The sequence below is a fragment of the Eleutherodactylus coqui genome, chromosome 9 (assembly GCF_035609145.1).
Source record: "Eleutherodactylus coqui strain aEleCoq1 chromosome 9, aEleCoq1.hap1, whole genome shotgun sequence".
NCBI lineage: Eukaryota > Metazoa > Chordata > Amphibia > Anura > Eleutherodactylidae > Eleutherodactylus > Eleutherodactylus coqui.
Window position 1 is genome coordinate 152,613,354 of NC_089845.1, and position 14,771 is coordinate 152,628,124.

At 47.6% G+C, this 14,771-nt stretch overlaps 1 pseudogene; it reads right to left on the bottom strand.

The window, feature by feature from the left end:
- LOC136578716 (oocyte zinc finger protein XlCOF7.1-like) overlaps positions 1-14,771 on the bottom strand; it is a 163,011-nt pseudogene that overhangs the window by 129,074 nt on the left and 19,166 nt on the right.

Below are 14,771 nucleotides of genomic sequence, written 5' to 3' on the forward strand. Positions count from 1 at the left end.
ATGGAAAAGCTGAGTGCACATGCCGAGTATGTGCACTATATGAGACTAAAAGGTAACTAGTAAAACAGTGCAGCAACTGCTACACAAGACACGTCACAGTCGCGAACGGAGGTGAGGGCAGACACCGCCAGCCACAGCTAGAGGCCACACCCACATTGTTTATGTAAAGGAAACAAAAGAAGTCTTTCAGAATTATAATAAAACTCTTACACTCTATAAAACTCTTGAACAAATGCATCACTGCCAATTGGAAAATGGCTTTTCCCTTGTGTGAATTCGCTCATGTTTAACAAGATCTGATTTTACTTTAAAGAGTTTCCTACAAAGTAAACATGAATATGGCTTCTCTCCTGTGTGAATTCTCTCATGTATAACAAGATTTGATTTTACTGTAAAGCATTTCCTACAAAATGAACATGAATACGGCTTCTCCCCTGTGTGAATTCTTTCATGTCTAACAAGATGCGATTTAGTTGTAAAACATTTGCCACATTGAGAACATGAATACGGCTTCTCTCCCGTGTGAATTCTTTCATGTTCAATTAGATTTGATTTTTTTGCAAAGCATTTCTCACATTCTGAACATGAAAATGGCTTCTCCCCTGTGTGAGTTCTCTCATGATTGTCAAGATACGATTTTTTTGCAAAGCATTTCCCACATTCTGAGCAGGAATATGGTTTGTATCCTGTATGACTGCTCACTTGTCTAGCCAGACTAGTTTTAAATGTAAGGCATTTCTCACACAGTGAACACAAAAATGGCTTCTCTCCTGAGTGAATTATTTCCTGCAGAGTAAAATTAGATTTATCTGTAAACCATTTCCCACATTCTGAACAGGAGTACGCCTTCTCTCCTGTATGACTTCTTCTCTGTGTACAAAGACCTGTACTTTTTATAAACTGTTCATCACATTGAACCCTTTTCCCCCCTTCCTGAACCGCACTTGTGGTAACAATCTGTGATCGGTCAGGAGAAGGTTCCTCATGATTAGGGGGATTATATGATAGATCTGTACTGTGAAGTCCTGGATGTACATTAAAGGTAAGGAGGTTTCCTCCTGAAGAGTGCTGCGGGAGATCTTCATCTTCTACTTTATAACTTAGTGATAGCATGATGTTTCCCTCAGAGTTCTTACTGGGATTTTCTGTTAGGATTAAAAGGGATTTTGTCATTTTCTTTCAAACCACAAAGACAAATTTATAAATTTCCTATAAGGTTGGAAACACGCATATAGTTTTTGAAACAGTTTTTTGTGCCAAAGTCAGAAGTGAGAAGACGTAAAATTTCTTTCTTTATATTTCCCATTCCATGTGAGTCCAGTTCTGGCTTTTGCTCAAAACTATGAGAAAACTACCACAAAAACAGCAATGTGTGATTCCAGTCTTAAAGGGCCACTCCGGTGATCTTTTTTCCCATTCATTATGTAGCTATCTCCCCAGTATATTTAAATTAGCTAGTGTTACTTTGGTTAGTTATCCCTTTCTATATGAAACTCCTGGACTCTTTTTTCTCAGATGGTCATGCAATCTCAATTCTGACCAACTCGGAGCTGCTTGGGGTTATGGATTTATTTTCCAGTCAATCTCACAGCCTGTGGTATGTTACTACATGGACCCTGCCATAGAAACCGCCTAGAAGGGGACATAAACACTACTGTCACAGTTACTGACAATGATCACAAAGCTCCTGTCACACAATTATAATAGAGATCACAACTCGTCCTCCTGACTGTATACTTATGCTCTGTAGCTTATTTAGGTGAATATAGAAGGTATTGCTAATTAAACAGCAGGCAGAATGCTATAACCTCTAGCTAATGCTGTGCTGATGTACCATGGGATAGATGTGAAAGTAAAAAAAAAAACTAACTGTCAAGATGGTGCCGATTAAGCATCAGGCAAGGGCATGCACTGCATGGAAGTGGCTGCAATACAGAGAGCAGACCTCCAGAGTGCAGCAGACAAACAGGTGAGAGGGATGTAAAAATGTGTTTTAGCCGGAGTGGCCTTTTAAGCTAAGTTTAACACTAAAACAGGAAAGACACAGTTTTTAATTAAGGAGCAGTACCTCTAAAATATATATTAGGTAACTGTTCAAAATGCTGTTCTCCTATTCTATACTTCAAACTCAGAAAATTTTGGCCTTAAAGACAAAGATTATTTCAATTTTTTGCTTGCACTTTGCTTTTCTTTTATGCAGTTGTACTTGAACTTGCTATTGTTTGATCGTTCATACAGTATAATTCAGTACTATAGTACAATACAGTATTGCATTATGCCACATTCTCACAGGCAGCCAGTGACACGTCTTGATAGGCAATCGGTCTAACTTAGAGTAGGCAGCAGCTGACAAGCGACATGGCATGTTGTGCCGCAGCCACTTAAGGTGACAATCTCTTACCCCTTAGTTGCTCTTATAGCTAGGTGGCCCAACACATTGGAGCACTTTTTATTTTGTTAGAAGCACAGAACTTGGACTCTGGTTCATCACTTTGAACAACAGCAACAGCAGACCATAGATAATCTAAGAAATGAAATTTATTGTGTTGACAGCTAAAACAGCTGCTTCAGAATTGCTCCCATACTGTCAGGACTCGAACCGGGAACCTCCAGCACTTCAAACACTAGCCCTTTTTATTGAGCCGTCAGCCTTGAGGACAGTTCTCTTGAATGATTCTCAGCCTTGCTCACTGATGCCTGATGTCGCCTCAGTGTCTTTATTAGACTCATTATAAAAGCCTGACCATGCAACTGAACCAGCACGTGATTATTGTGTTCCATTGCCTTTATCTAGCTGCACCTCCTAACCTGCTCCTCTCCTGCAGACTGAGACTACCTGCTGACGACTCCTGGCTTCCATCTGACTTCGCTTTTCTGCTTCATCCATTGTACTGCAACCGAGGCTTCCCAATAACAACTCCTGGCTTCCATCTGATTACACTTTCTGCCTCATCCATTTCTACCACAAATGTGACTACCTGCTGTTCCTGACTACTCTCCAGTCCCAAATGGCTACTACACCTGTGGCTCCTACCTAGTACCGGTAAGACGCTACAAAATAATCACGCCAAAACATGGAACCTGTAGTGAACACCCTGCAGAAGCAAGTTACATAGCTGCAGGAATTTTGTGCCTCCTACCAAGATAAGCTTTCTGGATTATAGACCCTGGTGCTGGATCAACAGAAGGAAATCATCAGTTTACAGAAACAACTTCTGGATTTGCATCACTAACGCTCTGATGTCCGCATGTCATGCCCGCAAAATTCAGTGGGGATCGTCACCAGTATAGAGGCTTCCTCAATCAATGCCGGATTTATTTCCAGATGCAGCCCACCTTGTTTACCAGCGACAGTAAAAGGTGTTTTTCATCATTAAACTCCTCACTGATGAGGCGTTTGCATGGTAAGCTCTTTGACAGCCTCGATGCCTTCACAACCGCTATGATCCGAACCGTTGTGCCACAGCTGAAGGGAGGCTACAAAACCTACGACAAGGGCAAAGTTCCATTGTAGAGTATATGGCAGAATTTCGTCGCTAGGCAAATGATACAATGCAGAATCTAGCTGCACAACAGAGACAATTCCGCCAGGGATTATCGGACTGGGTAAAGGATGAATTTGCCAGAGTGGAGACCCCCGATAACCTAGAAGACTTCATTCAGCTAAGCATCCGGATTGACCACAGACTGTCTGAGCGGCAAAAAGAGAGACTGCAGGGTTTGGGCACCAACACTCCTTACTCCTTTAGTCAATTCACGTTCAGTCACCAACCAAGGACTAAAGCCACACCTGATCCGATGCAGGTTGACGTCATCCGCAAACCCCTCTCCATCACTGAAAAAAAAAGGTGCTGGGCTGAAAATCTGTGCCTTTATTATGGAAGCTGAGGACATTATGCCCTAAACTGTCCAAACAAGTTCCAAAGGACTCTCGCTCTAGCCAACGTCAAGAACACGACCAATCCAGCTGTCATGAAACAAGGGGATGCCAGCAGACACACCTTTGCACCAGTCGTTCAAGACGGTGAGAAAAACCCTTCCCCTGCTTCACCATTTTGTCCTCCAAATAGAGAATTAAACAGGTAATCAGAAGACACCGTGCACAGCGATGTTGGATTCTGGAGCGGGAGGAACCTTCATGGAATTAAGATTCACTCATGACAAGATTCACCAAGATCCCTTGGTTCTCTACCCATAATCCCTCTATCAACTGGGTAACAAGGACCATTGCCTTCCCTTCAGAATACTGTAAGGAGAACTGTCAGATGGCACCATCCACCCCTAAACCAGTGCAAGAGCTCGAGGACGGTCAACAGGCCTTTTGAGAAATAAGCAGTTCACTACCAGATGTTCAGGGATGTTTGCAGCAAGAAGAAAGCTGACCAGCTGCCACCTCCTCGGCCATATTACTGTCTTATTGAGCTGCTCCCTGGATGTCCTATGCCATTTGGGCATATTTACAACCTCTCAAAACCAGAGTTACAGACCCTTCGGGAACATTTGAATGAAAATCTAAAGAAGAGTGTCATCCGGCCTTCTACCTTCCCGGCAGGAGCATCCATTTTCTTCACTGAAAAGAAAGATTCTACTCTTCGACCGTGCATTGATTACTGGGAACTAAATAAGATTACTATTAAAAATCGCTATCCTCTCCCGTTAATCACAGAACCGCTGGAGACGCTTCGGGCAGCCAAGGTCTTTACTGAACTGGATCTCAAAGGGGCATATAATCTGGTGCAGATCCGGATACTTCAAATCTCTAGTGATGACGTTTGGTCTCTGCGATGCTCCCACTACCTTCCAGCACTTCATCAATGATGCATTTCGAGAGCGGCTGGATCAATTCCTAGTGACATATCTCGACGACATCTTCTCTGACAAATTAGAGAAACATCACAGGCACGTTTAGGTGGTCTTGGAACGACTCCAAAAGAATAACCTCAACATTAGGCTTGAGAAGTGTGAGTTTGAACAGACTCAAATTCAATCCCTGGGCAACATTATGTCCCCAGACAGATTAAAGCCATGCTGGATTGGCCTATTCCAAGAAATGTAAAGGCAGTACAGAGCTTGATTGGTTTCGTGAACTTCTACGGAAGATTTATCAAGGATGTCTCAAAAGTCATCTCTCCTATCACCTCACTCACAAAGAAAGCACACACGTTTTCCTGGTCCCCAGAGGCACAAGTTGCTTTGGAGAAACGAAAGACTCAGTTTACTTCAGCACCAGTGCTGATTCATCCAAGAACAGTAATTGCCTTTTGTTGTCAAGGTGGACGCCTATGACTCCGCTGTGGTAGCCATCATGTCACAACGAGTTGTAGATAAGATGCAACTACATCCGTGTGCATTTCTATCCTACACCCTATCACCTGCAGAGAAAAACTACGATGTCGGGAACAAGGAGCTTCTGGCCATTAAGGTGGCTTTCAATGAAAAGAGGCACCTTTTGGAAGGAGCCTATCATCCTTTAACGGTCCTTACTGACCTTAAAAATTTAGAATTTCTCCATACAACCAAGACATTATCTGCGAGATAAGCATGATGGGCCCTGTTCGCCTCCAGGTTTAATTTTGTTGTGTCCTACCGCCCCAGTTCTCGAAATAGCAAGGCCGATGCATTGTCCAGAGTATTTTGGAAGCCAGAAGAGAAGTCAAAAACAGACCACGCCATTTTGTCCCCATATAATTTTTTAGGCATTCTGCATTCTGACGACCTCCTAACAAAGCTTATGAAAGGCTACGAAAGTGACCCCTTTCTGAGTCGTTCTTCTAGGGATGTGAAGCTCTCTTTCAAGAATGGACTTTGGAGACGAGAACACCAACTATATTTGCCCGAGGCTGGTCGACTCGAAGTTCCCAAACTGGTCCATAAATCCAAGCTGGCCAGTCACCTTGGGGTGACAAAGATGCTGGAACTCCTACTTCATTCCTTCTGGTGGTCCAACTGCAGAAAGGGCATGAAGAGCTATATCACCTCTTGCAATGCATGTGCCACGAACAAGACACCACGAGCTTGCCCTCTGGAATCCTACAATCTTTGCTAATCCCATCCATGCCATGGGAATCTATATCAATGGACTTTATAGTGGACCTGTTCTCCGCAAAAGGAATGACTACCATCTTTATTGTTGTGTAGTGCCTTATGAAGATGGCTCACTTTGTTCCTGTGAGGGGTTAATTCTAGATTTTTCCCTGTCTCAGAATAAATAAGAAAAATACATTTAATTTCTGTAAGGACTGGCGGTTCACGGGTCCGTCGTGCCCGCAACGCCGGTCCTGTCACACGTGCGGCTGCTGTGCGGCGCAGGGGGGCTCCGGTCCTCGTCACCTCCCCTGGCCGCCGAGCTCCGCCTCGCCGCCGGGTTGCTAGGGACGCGGTGGGTGTTGCCCCGCGTCGCGTCCTAGGTATCTTAGCAACCAAACATGTGTCTCCTGTCCTGCCTCCTGCAGGGCTGGGGACGGGTTCCCCAGTGCTGCAGGGTGCTCTCAGCTGCTGTCAGGCTCCCCGCTCCAATCAGCTGCTTGGGCGGGAGCTCTGACAGCATTTAAACCTGCTGGTGTCTGCAAACCACTGCCAGTGTTAGTTTGGATTTCCTGCTACACCAGCGTACTGCGTATTTCTGACTCCTGACTCCTGTTACTGACTCTCTGCCTTTTGACCTGACGTTGCCTTTGCCTGACCCTCTTGTACCGCGTACCCTCTCGTTGCTGACCCGGATTGTCTGGCTCTCCTTGCTGTTGTTTGTTCCAGTGTCTGTCTGTTTGTTAGTCCCAGTGTCCCCCTTCCTTAGTGAGTGTAGGGACTGTCGCCCAGTTGTCGCCCTGGGGGTTAGCCCAGGGGGGCAAGTAGGCAGGGACAGGGGTTGCGGGTGTTTTCAGGGACTTCCAGTTTCCCGGACCCCGAGTCCTGACAGTAACACTGGCCGAACGGAAGTCGGATCCCTACATCCGACCAGCAACCTTGAAACCCGCTATGGAGGCTGTGGCGGCCTTAGCCAACCAGGTACAGGTTCTGACAGACATGGTCCAGGACCTGACTGCTCGCCTGCAGCATCAGGAGCAGCGAGGGGCTTCTAATATGATGCAGCTCCCTGCCACTCCTGGTACGGTTTCTGAACCTCGAGCAACACCTCCTTCTTCTTTCCTTGGGGAGAGAAGTCAGTTTTTTGTGTTCAGAGAAGGCTGCAAGCTTTATTTTGACCTCTGACCCCACACCTCTGGCACAGAATACCAGAAAGTGGGTTTCGTGATAACTCGCCTGAGGGGAGAACCCCAAAATTGGGCCTTCTCCTTACCAGCTGACTCCCCCACCCGACAGTCACCAGACGCTTTTTTTGCTGCTTTGGGCCAGCTGTATGACAAACCTGACCGTGCGGCCTTCGCAGTCTCTAAACTCCTGGCCTTGCGACAGGGGCGGAAGGTGGCTGAGGACTATTGTTCACAATTTCGCCAACACTGCACGGAGTCTGGGTGGAATGACGCGGCCCTAAAGGATCTGTTTTTGACTGGTCTGTCGGAAGGCCTCAAGGACCTCTTGGTGGCACACCCGGAGCCTAGAACTTTGGAGCAAGCCATGTCTCTGGCCATCCGGGCTGACCGACGCTTGAGGGCCAGACGCTCGACTCGGACCAGCCCTGTCCGTACGTCTACACCTTCGGTGGTTCTGACCTTAACCCCTCCCTCCACAGAACCCATGGAGCTGGGAACCATGACCCCGAAGCAACGTCGGGAATATCGTCTCAGGATGAACCTCTGTCTCTACTGTGGGGAGCCGGGTCATCGCATTGTGACCTGTGAGAAAAAGCCGCGGCAGGAAAACTTCCGCTGCTAGGCAGTTGTCGGGAGGACTGTCTAGGAGCTAAGGTACTCCCTGTAAAGTCTAAAATGTTGTTGCCCTGCACCTTAGAATTCCGGTCTTTCTACTGTGCTGGACAAGCGTTTCTGGATTCTGGAGCTGCTGCTAATTTTGTTAATTTTGAATTTGTTGCTAAACTGTCTGAGTATTTTGTCCGTGTAGACCCCCCTATTCTGGTCTCTGGTGTCGACTCTACTCCCTTGCAGGCTGGTCTTGTAAATCTGGTTACCCCGGAGTTACGGTTCACTATTGGGGCCTTACATACGGAGTCCTGTACATTTTTGGTTATGAAGATCCTGTCTGTGGATGTTGTGCTGGGGCTACCCTGGCTAAGGGAACACAACCCAGTAATTAACTGGGATACGTTGGAACTGGTCAAGTGGGGTTCTCGCTGTGACAGCCACGTGCGCCCAGTGGGGGTGGATGTCTCCACCTGCGAGGGAGTTGAACTACCTGACTACCTCTCCGAGTTTTCGGACGTCTTTTCCAAACAGCTATCAGAAGCCTTGCCTCCCCATAGAGAATGGGATTGTAAGATAGAGTTGATTCCGGGGGCCAAACTTCCTAAAGGTCGCATCTATAATGTTACGGTTCCGGAGAGGGAATCTATGAAGGACTATATCCAGGATAGTTTGTCCCGGGGGCACATCCGGCCCTCCGAGTCTCCAGTAGGGGCTGGTTTCTTCTTTGTGGAGAAAAAGGATGGGGGTCTCAGACCCTGTATTGATTACAGGGAGCTAAACAAGATCACGGTCAGGAACCAGTACGCCCTTCCGCTCATCCCGGACCTCCTCAACCAGGTCACCGGTGCCCAGTGGTTCTCTAAACTCGACCTAAGGGGAGCTTACAACCTCATTCGTATTCAGGAGGGGGATGAGTGGAAGACTGCATTCAATACGCCCCTCGGTCACTTTGAGTACCTGGTCATGCCTTTTGGGTTGTGTAACGCCCCTGCTGTATTTCAAGGTTTCATGAACTCAGTTTTTCAGGACATCATGGGGGTGTTCGTCGTAGTGTATCTAGATGATATTCTGATTTTTTTCCCCCGACCGGGAGACACACCAGGTACATGTTCAAACGGTCCTGACTCGACTCAGGGCTAACCAGCTGTTTGCTAAGCTTGAAAAATGTGTTTTTGGGGTGCAGAAGACAACCTTTTTAGGGTATATCATTACTCCATGGGATATCCAGATGGATCCGGGGAAGGTGAAAGCCATCACAGAGTGGGCCCAACCAATCACTCTAAAGGCCCTCCAGCGCTTCTTGGGCTTCGCTAATTATTATCGGAAGTTCATCAAGAACTTTTCTGTGGTGGCTAAACCCTTAACGGATCTCACCAGGAAAGGGGCAGATGTGAGTACCTGGTCTCCAGATGCGCTGGCGGCCTTCGCTACCCTGAAAGCTGCCTTTTCCTCCGCACCCGTTCTTGTCCAACCAGACCTGTCGTGCCCGCTTGTGGTGGAGGTGGATGCCTCTGAGTTTGGAGTAGGGGCGGTACTTTCTCAGGGGCCGTCTACACTCACAAATCTTAGACCGTGCGCTTACTTTTGTAGAAAATTTTCCCCTACCGAACAGAATTATGATATAGGCAATCGTGAGTTACTTGCTATAAAATGGGCGTTCGAGGAGTGGAGGCATTTTTTGGAGGGAGCACGCCATCAGATCATGGTACTCACAGACCATAAGAACCTTGTATATTTAGATTCTGCTAAAAGGTTGAATGCTCGACAAGCTCGTTGGGCTCTTTTCTTTTCTCGTTTTAATTTCCTGGTTACTTACCGACCTGGTTCCAAGAATGTGAAGGCAGATGCCCTATCTAGGAGTTTTGGTATTCCGGAACCTCCGGAGTCGGAACCTGAGACCATCCTTTCCCCTGGGGTGGTTCTCGCAGCTGTCTCCTCTGACCTCTCGCTGCTAATTCAGGCTGCGCAGCAATCAGCCCCTGAAGCACTTCCAGAAGGCAAACTCTTTGTTCCTTTACCATTAAGGTTGAAGGTGTTAGAGGAGACGCATGCCTCAGTCCTTGCTGGTCACCCCGGTATCCGGGGAACTCAGGAATTACTTTTCAGAACTTATTGGTGGCCTTATATGAGTAGGGATGTTCGGGCCTTTGTCACTGCTTGTCCAGTGTGCGCCAGGGGGAAGAGTGTCAGGAGACGCCCTGAGGGGCCTCTTCTTCCCTTGCCCATTCCGTCCGGGCCCTGGACACACCTGTCCATGGACTTCATCACAGATTTGCCGCCATCACAGGGGAATACGGTCATTTGGGTCATTGTAGATCGGTTCTCCAAAATGGCACATTTCGTTCCTCTGAGCAAGTTACCAAATGCCAAACTGTTATCTGACATGTTTATTAAGGAGGTGGTGCGGTTGCATGGGGTTCCTGAGGACGTGGTCTCAGATAGAGGTGTACAGTTTGTCGCTCGCTTCTGGCGAGCTTTCTGCAGGAAATTGAATATTGGTTTGTCCTTTTCGTCTGCTTTTCATCCCGAGTCGAACGGGCAAACTGAGAGGATGAATCAAGAATTAATCCAATACCTGCGACTGTTCGCGTCTGACAATCAACGTCTGTGGGTTAACCTCCTCCCTCTCGCCGAGTTTGCCATTAACAACCATGTAAATTCGTCTTCTCATGTGTCGCCGTTCTTTTGTAATTATGGTTTCAATCCTCGATTTTCTTTTTCTCCCTCAGTTACTGACACGCCGTCTGTGGACTCTGCCATTAATGAACTGTGCACAGTTTGGGCCCCAGTTCAGGGTTCCCAGGATAAACTTCTTGGTCAAGCTAATAAAAGACGCACGATCTCTGCACTATTCGTGGTTGGGGAGCAGGTATTACTGGCCTCAAAAAATTTGAGACTCAAGGTTCCATCCCTAAAGCTGGCTCCCCGCTTTGTTGGTCCGTTCACCATCTCCCAGGTGGTCAATCCGGTTGCGTACAGACTATCTCTTCCGCAGTTGTGGAAGATTCATGACGTCTTCCACAAGGGGCTGCTGAAAAAATATGTAACCCCAGTTCTGCCCGCCCAGAGCCCACCTTCTCCTCTTGTACAGGGGGAACTGGAGTATGAGGTAGAGCGTTTGATCGATGCTCGGCGTGTGAGAGGTACTTTACAATATCTGGTACATTGGAAGGGTTTTGGCCCTGAGGACCGTACATGGATTCCTGCCCGGGACGTAGATGCACCACTGTTGATTTCACGGTTCCACAGCACCTTTTCCCTCAAGCCTGCTCCGGGCCATGGGGGTCCAGTGTCCCCCCATAGAAGGGGGGCTACTGTAAGGACTGGCGGTTCACGGGTCCGTCGTGCCCGCACCACCGGTCCTGTCACACGTGCGGCTGCTGTGTGGCGCAGGGGGGCTCCGGTCCTCGTCACCTCCCCTGGCCGCCGAGCTCCGCCTCGCCGCCGGGTTGCTAGGGACGCGGTGGGTGTTGCCCCGCGTCGCGTCCTAGGTATCTTAGCAACCAAACATGTGTCTCCTGTCCTGCCTCCTGCAGGGCTGGGGGCGGGTTCCCCAGTACTGCAGGGTGCTCTCAGCTGCTGTCAGGCTCCCCGCCCCAATCAGCTGCTTGGGCGGGAGCTCTGACAGCATTTAAACCTGCTGGTGTCTGCAAACCACTGCCAGTGTTAGTTTGGATTTCCTGCTACACCAGCGTACTGCGTATTTCTGACTCCTGACTCCTGTTACTGACTCTCTGCCTTTTGACGTGACGTTGCCTTTGCCTGACCCTCTTGTACCGCGTACCCTCTCGTTGCTGACCCGGATTGTCTGACTCTCCTTGCTGTTGTTTGTTCCAGTGTCTGTCTGTTTGTTAGTCCCAGTGTCCCCCTTCCTTAGTGAGTGTAGGGACCGTCGCCCAGTTGTCGCCCTGGAGGTTAGCCTAGGGGGGCAAGTAGGCAGGGACAGGGGTTGCGGGTGTTTTCAGGGACTTCCAGTTTCCCGGACCCCGAGTCCTGACAATTTCTCTTCCAAACTTACTCTTTATCTGTATTTTCTTCCCACTATGTGACCCTGAAACTTGTCTTATCTGTCCTTTCACATGTTGTCCTGTTTTCCTATTCATGTTCCGAGAATCTTATCCAAGGACATATTCTGCTTTGATACAACTGTCACTAAGCATTGATATATTGTTTATGTAGGAGACGTCTTTGAAAGACGTATTGTTAATTATAAAATTCCAGATGACCAGCAGCTTCGGACATGCGCAGTGATTAGATCTTACGCAAGCATTTTCTGTTTCTATAAAGTTCTGTACTTTGCAAATAAACTCACTTCTTCTTTGGCTAACCGCATACCGTGTGGTCATCCATCTAAGTCGTCTGAGTACTCATATCTTTGACTAATTCGGAAGCAGACAGCATCAGCCGAACGGTCCGTTTGGATCCCCCTAACATTCCCATTGAAAAGATTCCCACTGCCAAGCACACCGTAGAATTGATGATCCAGGACGTTTTCTGACTACATAAAAAATTCCGGATGATATCGTCTCGGACAGAGGGGTTGAGTTCACTTTGAAGTTTTCGAGACATTTCTGCAAAGCCCTGGGAACTACCACAGGTCTCTCCTCTGCTTTTCCTCTGCAGTCTAACGGCCAGACAGAGAACTAACCAGACCACGAAGCAGTATCTCTGCTGCTTCATCTCCCATCTACAGGACAATTGGGTGGACTATTTAGCAACAGCAGAGTTCACGTATAATAATGCCCAACACAGTTCTACCACTCAGATCCTGTTCTTTGCCAACTACGGGACAGACTGGCAGCATTGGCGGACATTCAAAAGGAGCTAAAAGTCGTTTTACGGGAAGTCCAGAAAGCCTATATGAAAGTGGAACACAGGCACCATCAAGCGGCCCCTATCTTCTGGGTTGAAGAGAAGGTGAGGTTGTCCATTAAGAATCTTAAAACCCACATACCCTTTCTCAAACTTGAGCAACGATTCATCGGCCCCTTTCCAATTTCACCAAGGGTCAGCCAGGAGGCTTTCCGTTTGAAGCTCCCCGACAGCCTAAAGAGCCACCCAGTCTTTCATGTGTCCCTACTGAAGCCTTTCCGTGAGAATACCTTCCCAGGGAGACAGCAATGGCCTCCCCTTCCTGTTAAGGTTATGGGGCACGGTGAGTTTGTCATAGAAAAGATCTTGGACTCCCGAAGGCACCAAAGAACACTTAAGTAGAAGGTGCAGTGGCAGGGATACAGCCCAGAGGAGAACTCTTGGGAACCAGACAAGCTCTCAGGGAAATTCCACCATAGGTACCCAGGAAAGCCAGCCCCTGGGGTGTCCAGAGGCCATCCTGCAAGAGGGGGACTACTGTGAGGACTCAAACCTCCTTTTCGTATTGAGCCATCAGCCCTGTGGACAGTTCCCTTACATGATTCTCAACCTTCTTCCCTGATCCCAGTAATCTAGTCCCTGCCTCCTGGTCCTGACCACGCCACTGTTTCCTGATTAGGCTCCTTTTAAAAGCATGACCCTGCCAATACAACACAGTACATGATTATTGTGCTCCATTGCCTTTATCTAGATGCATCTTCTAACCTGCTACTCTTTCTGCCTCATCCATTTGTACCGCAAACTACCTACTGACGACACTTGCCTTCCATATGACTATGCTTTCTGCCTCATCCATTTGTACCACAAATGTGACTACCTGCTTGCGACTCCTGCCTTCCATCTGACTACGCTTTCTGCCTCATCCATTGTGCTGCAACCAAGACTTCCCGATAATGACTCCTGGCTTCCATCTGACTACGCTTTCTGCCTCATCCATTTTTTACCGTAAATGTGACTACCTGCTGACGACCTCCGTCTTCCTCCTAACTACTCTCCGGTCCTGCACTGCTACTACCCCCATAGCTCCTACCCAGTCCCAGTAAGACACTACACATCCTGTCTTCACTTATCTCTATACCTTCCAGTGCTAAACTGCACTCACTAACCCTAATCCTAGATGACCAAGAGAATAGTGCGTTTGGCGGTCAATAAGTATAAGGCCAGTTTCACACGGCCGAGATTTTCGCGGGAGATTTGTGTGTTGTGAGATGCACAAATCTCGCATGAGTATGAATGCCATTCTTTTCAATGGGGTCATACACGAGTGATTTTTTTTCCTGCATCACACTGCGATTCTGGTTGCATTATTGGGAACTGCCCATCTACGGTGAAGATTCCCATCGGTGGGGCCCAAATCTGTATACTTCTTTATTTTCAGTATAAACTCTTACTTCGTCTGGTGTGCTCTATTGGCTAATATGGTCCCTTATACTCCTCTGCATCTCCGTCTGTGTTGTTGTGGAGCGCCTTATGAAGATGGCTCACTTTGTCCCCATTGAAAAGATTCCCACTGCCGAGCACACCGTGGAATTCATGATCCCTTATACGGTCCCTTATACTCCTCTGCATCTTCTGATGTACCTGGATGACACAACCTTTCAGTTATGATGTGTGTGTGTAGAGTGTTGTTTCCCAATAAAGTACTGGCATTATCATGTGGCATGTCCCACTTTGTGGCTCTCAAGCGTGGCTATCCAAAAATTTCTTCTATGGTGTGGTTTTATACTCCCTTGCCGTTTTCCCTAGATAACCTGGCTGATTAGTCAATTCACCCTTTATATAGAAGTGAACGCACAGAGCACGCTGTCAGAAGCTCCTGAAGTAGTTTGGCTGGGAGTGGGGGGTGGATAAGACTCTTTCATATGTGGAGTTTGCGGATGTATGGTTGGTTTTATACTAGGGAGTGAGAGTTGAAAGATGTACAAGTTCATCCAGTGTTAAAGATAATGTCTTAAAATGCCCTTTACACGGCGTGATTATCAGCCAAATGAACGCTGCAAACAGTGATTTCAGGCAATATTCGTCCTGCATACATGCAACCACCACAGGGTAGTGAGTGAGAAATTGTCCACTTGTTGG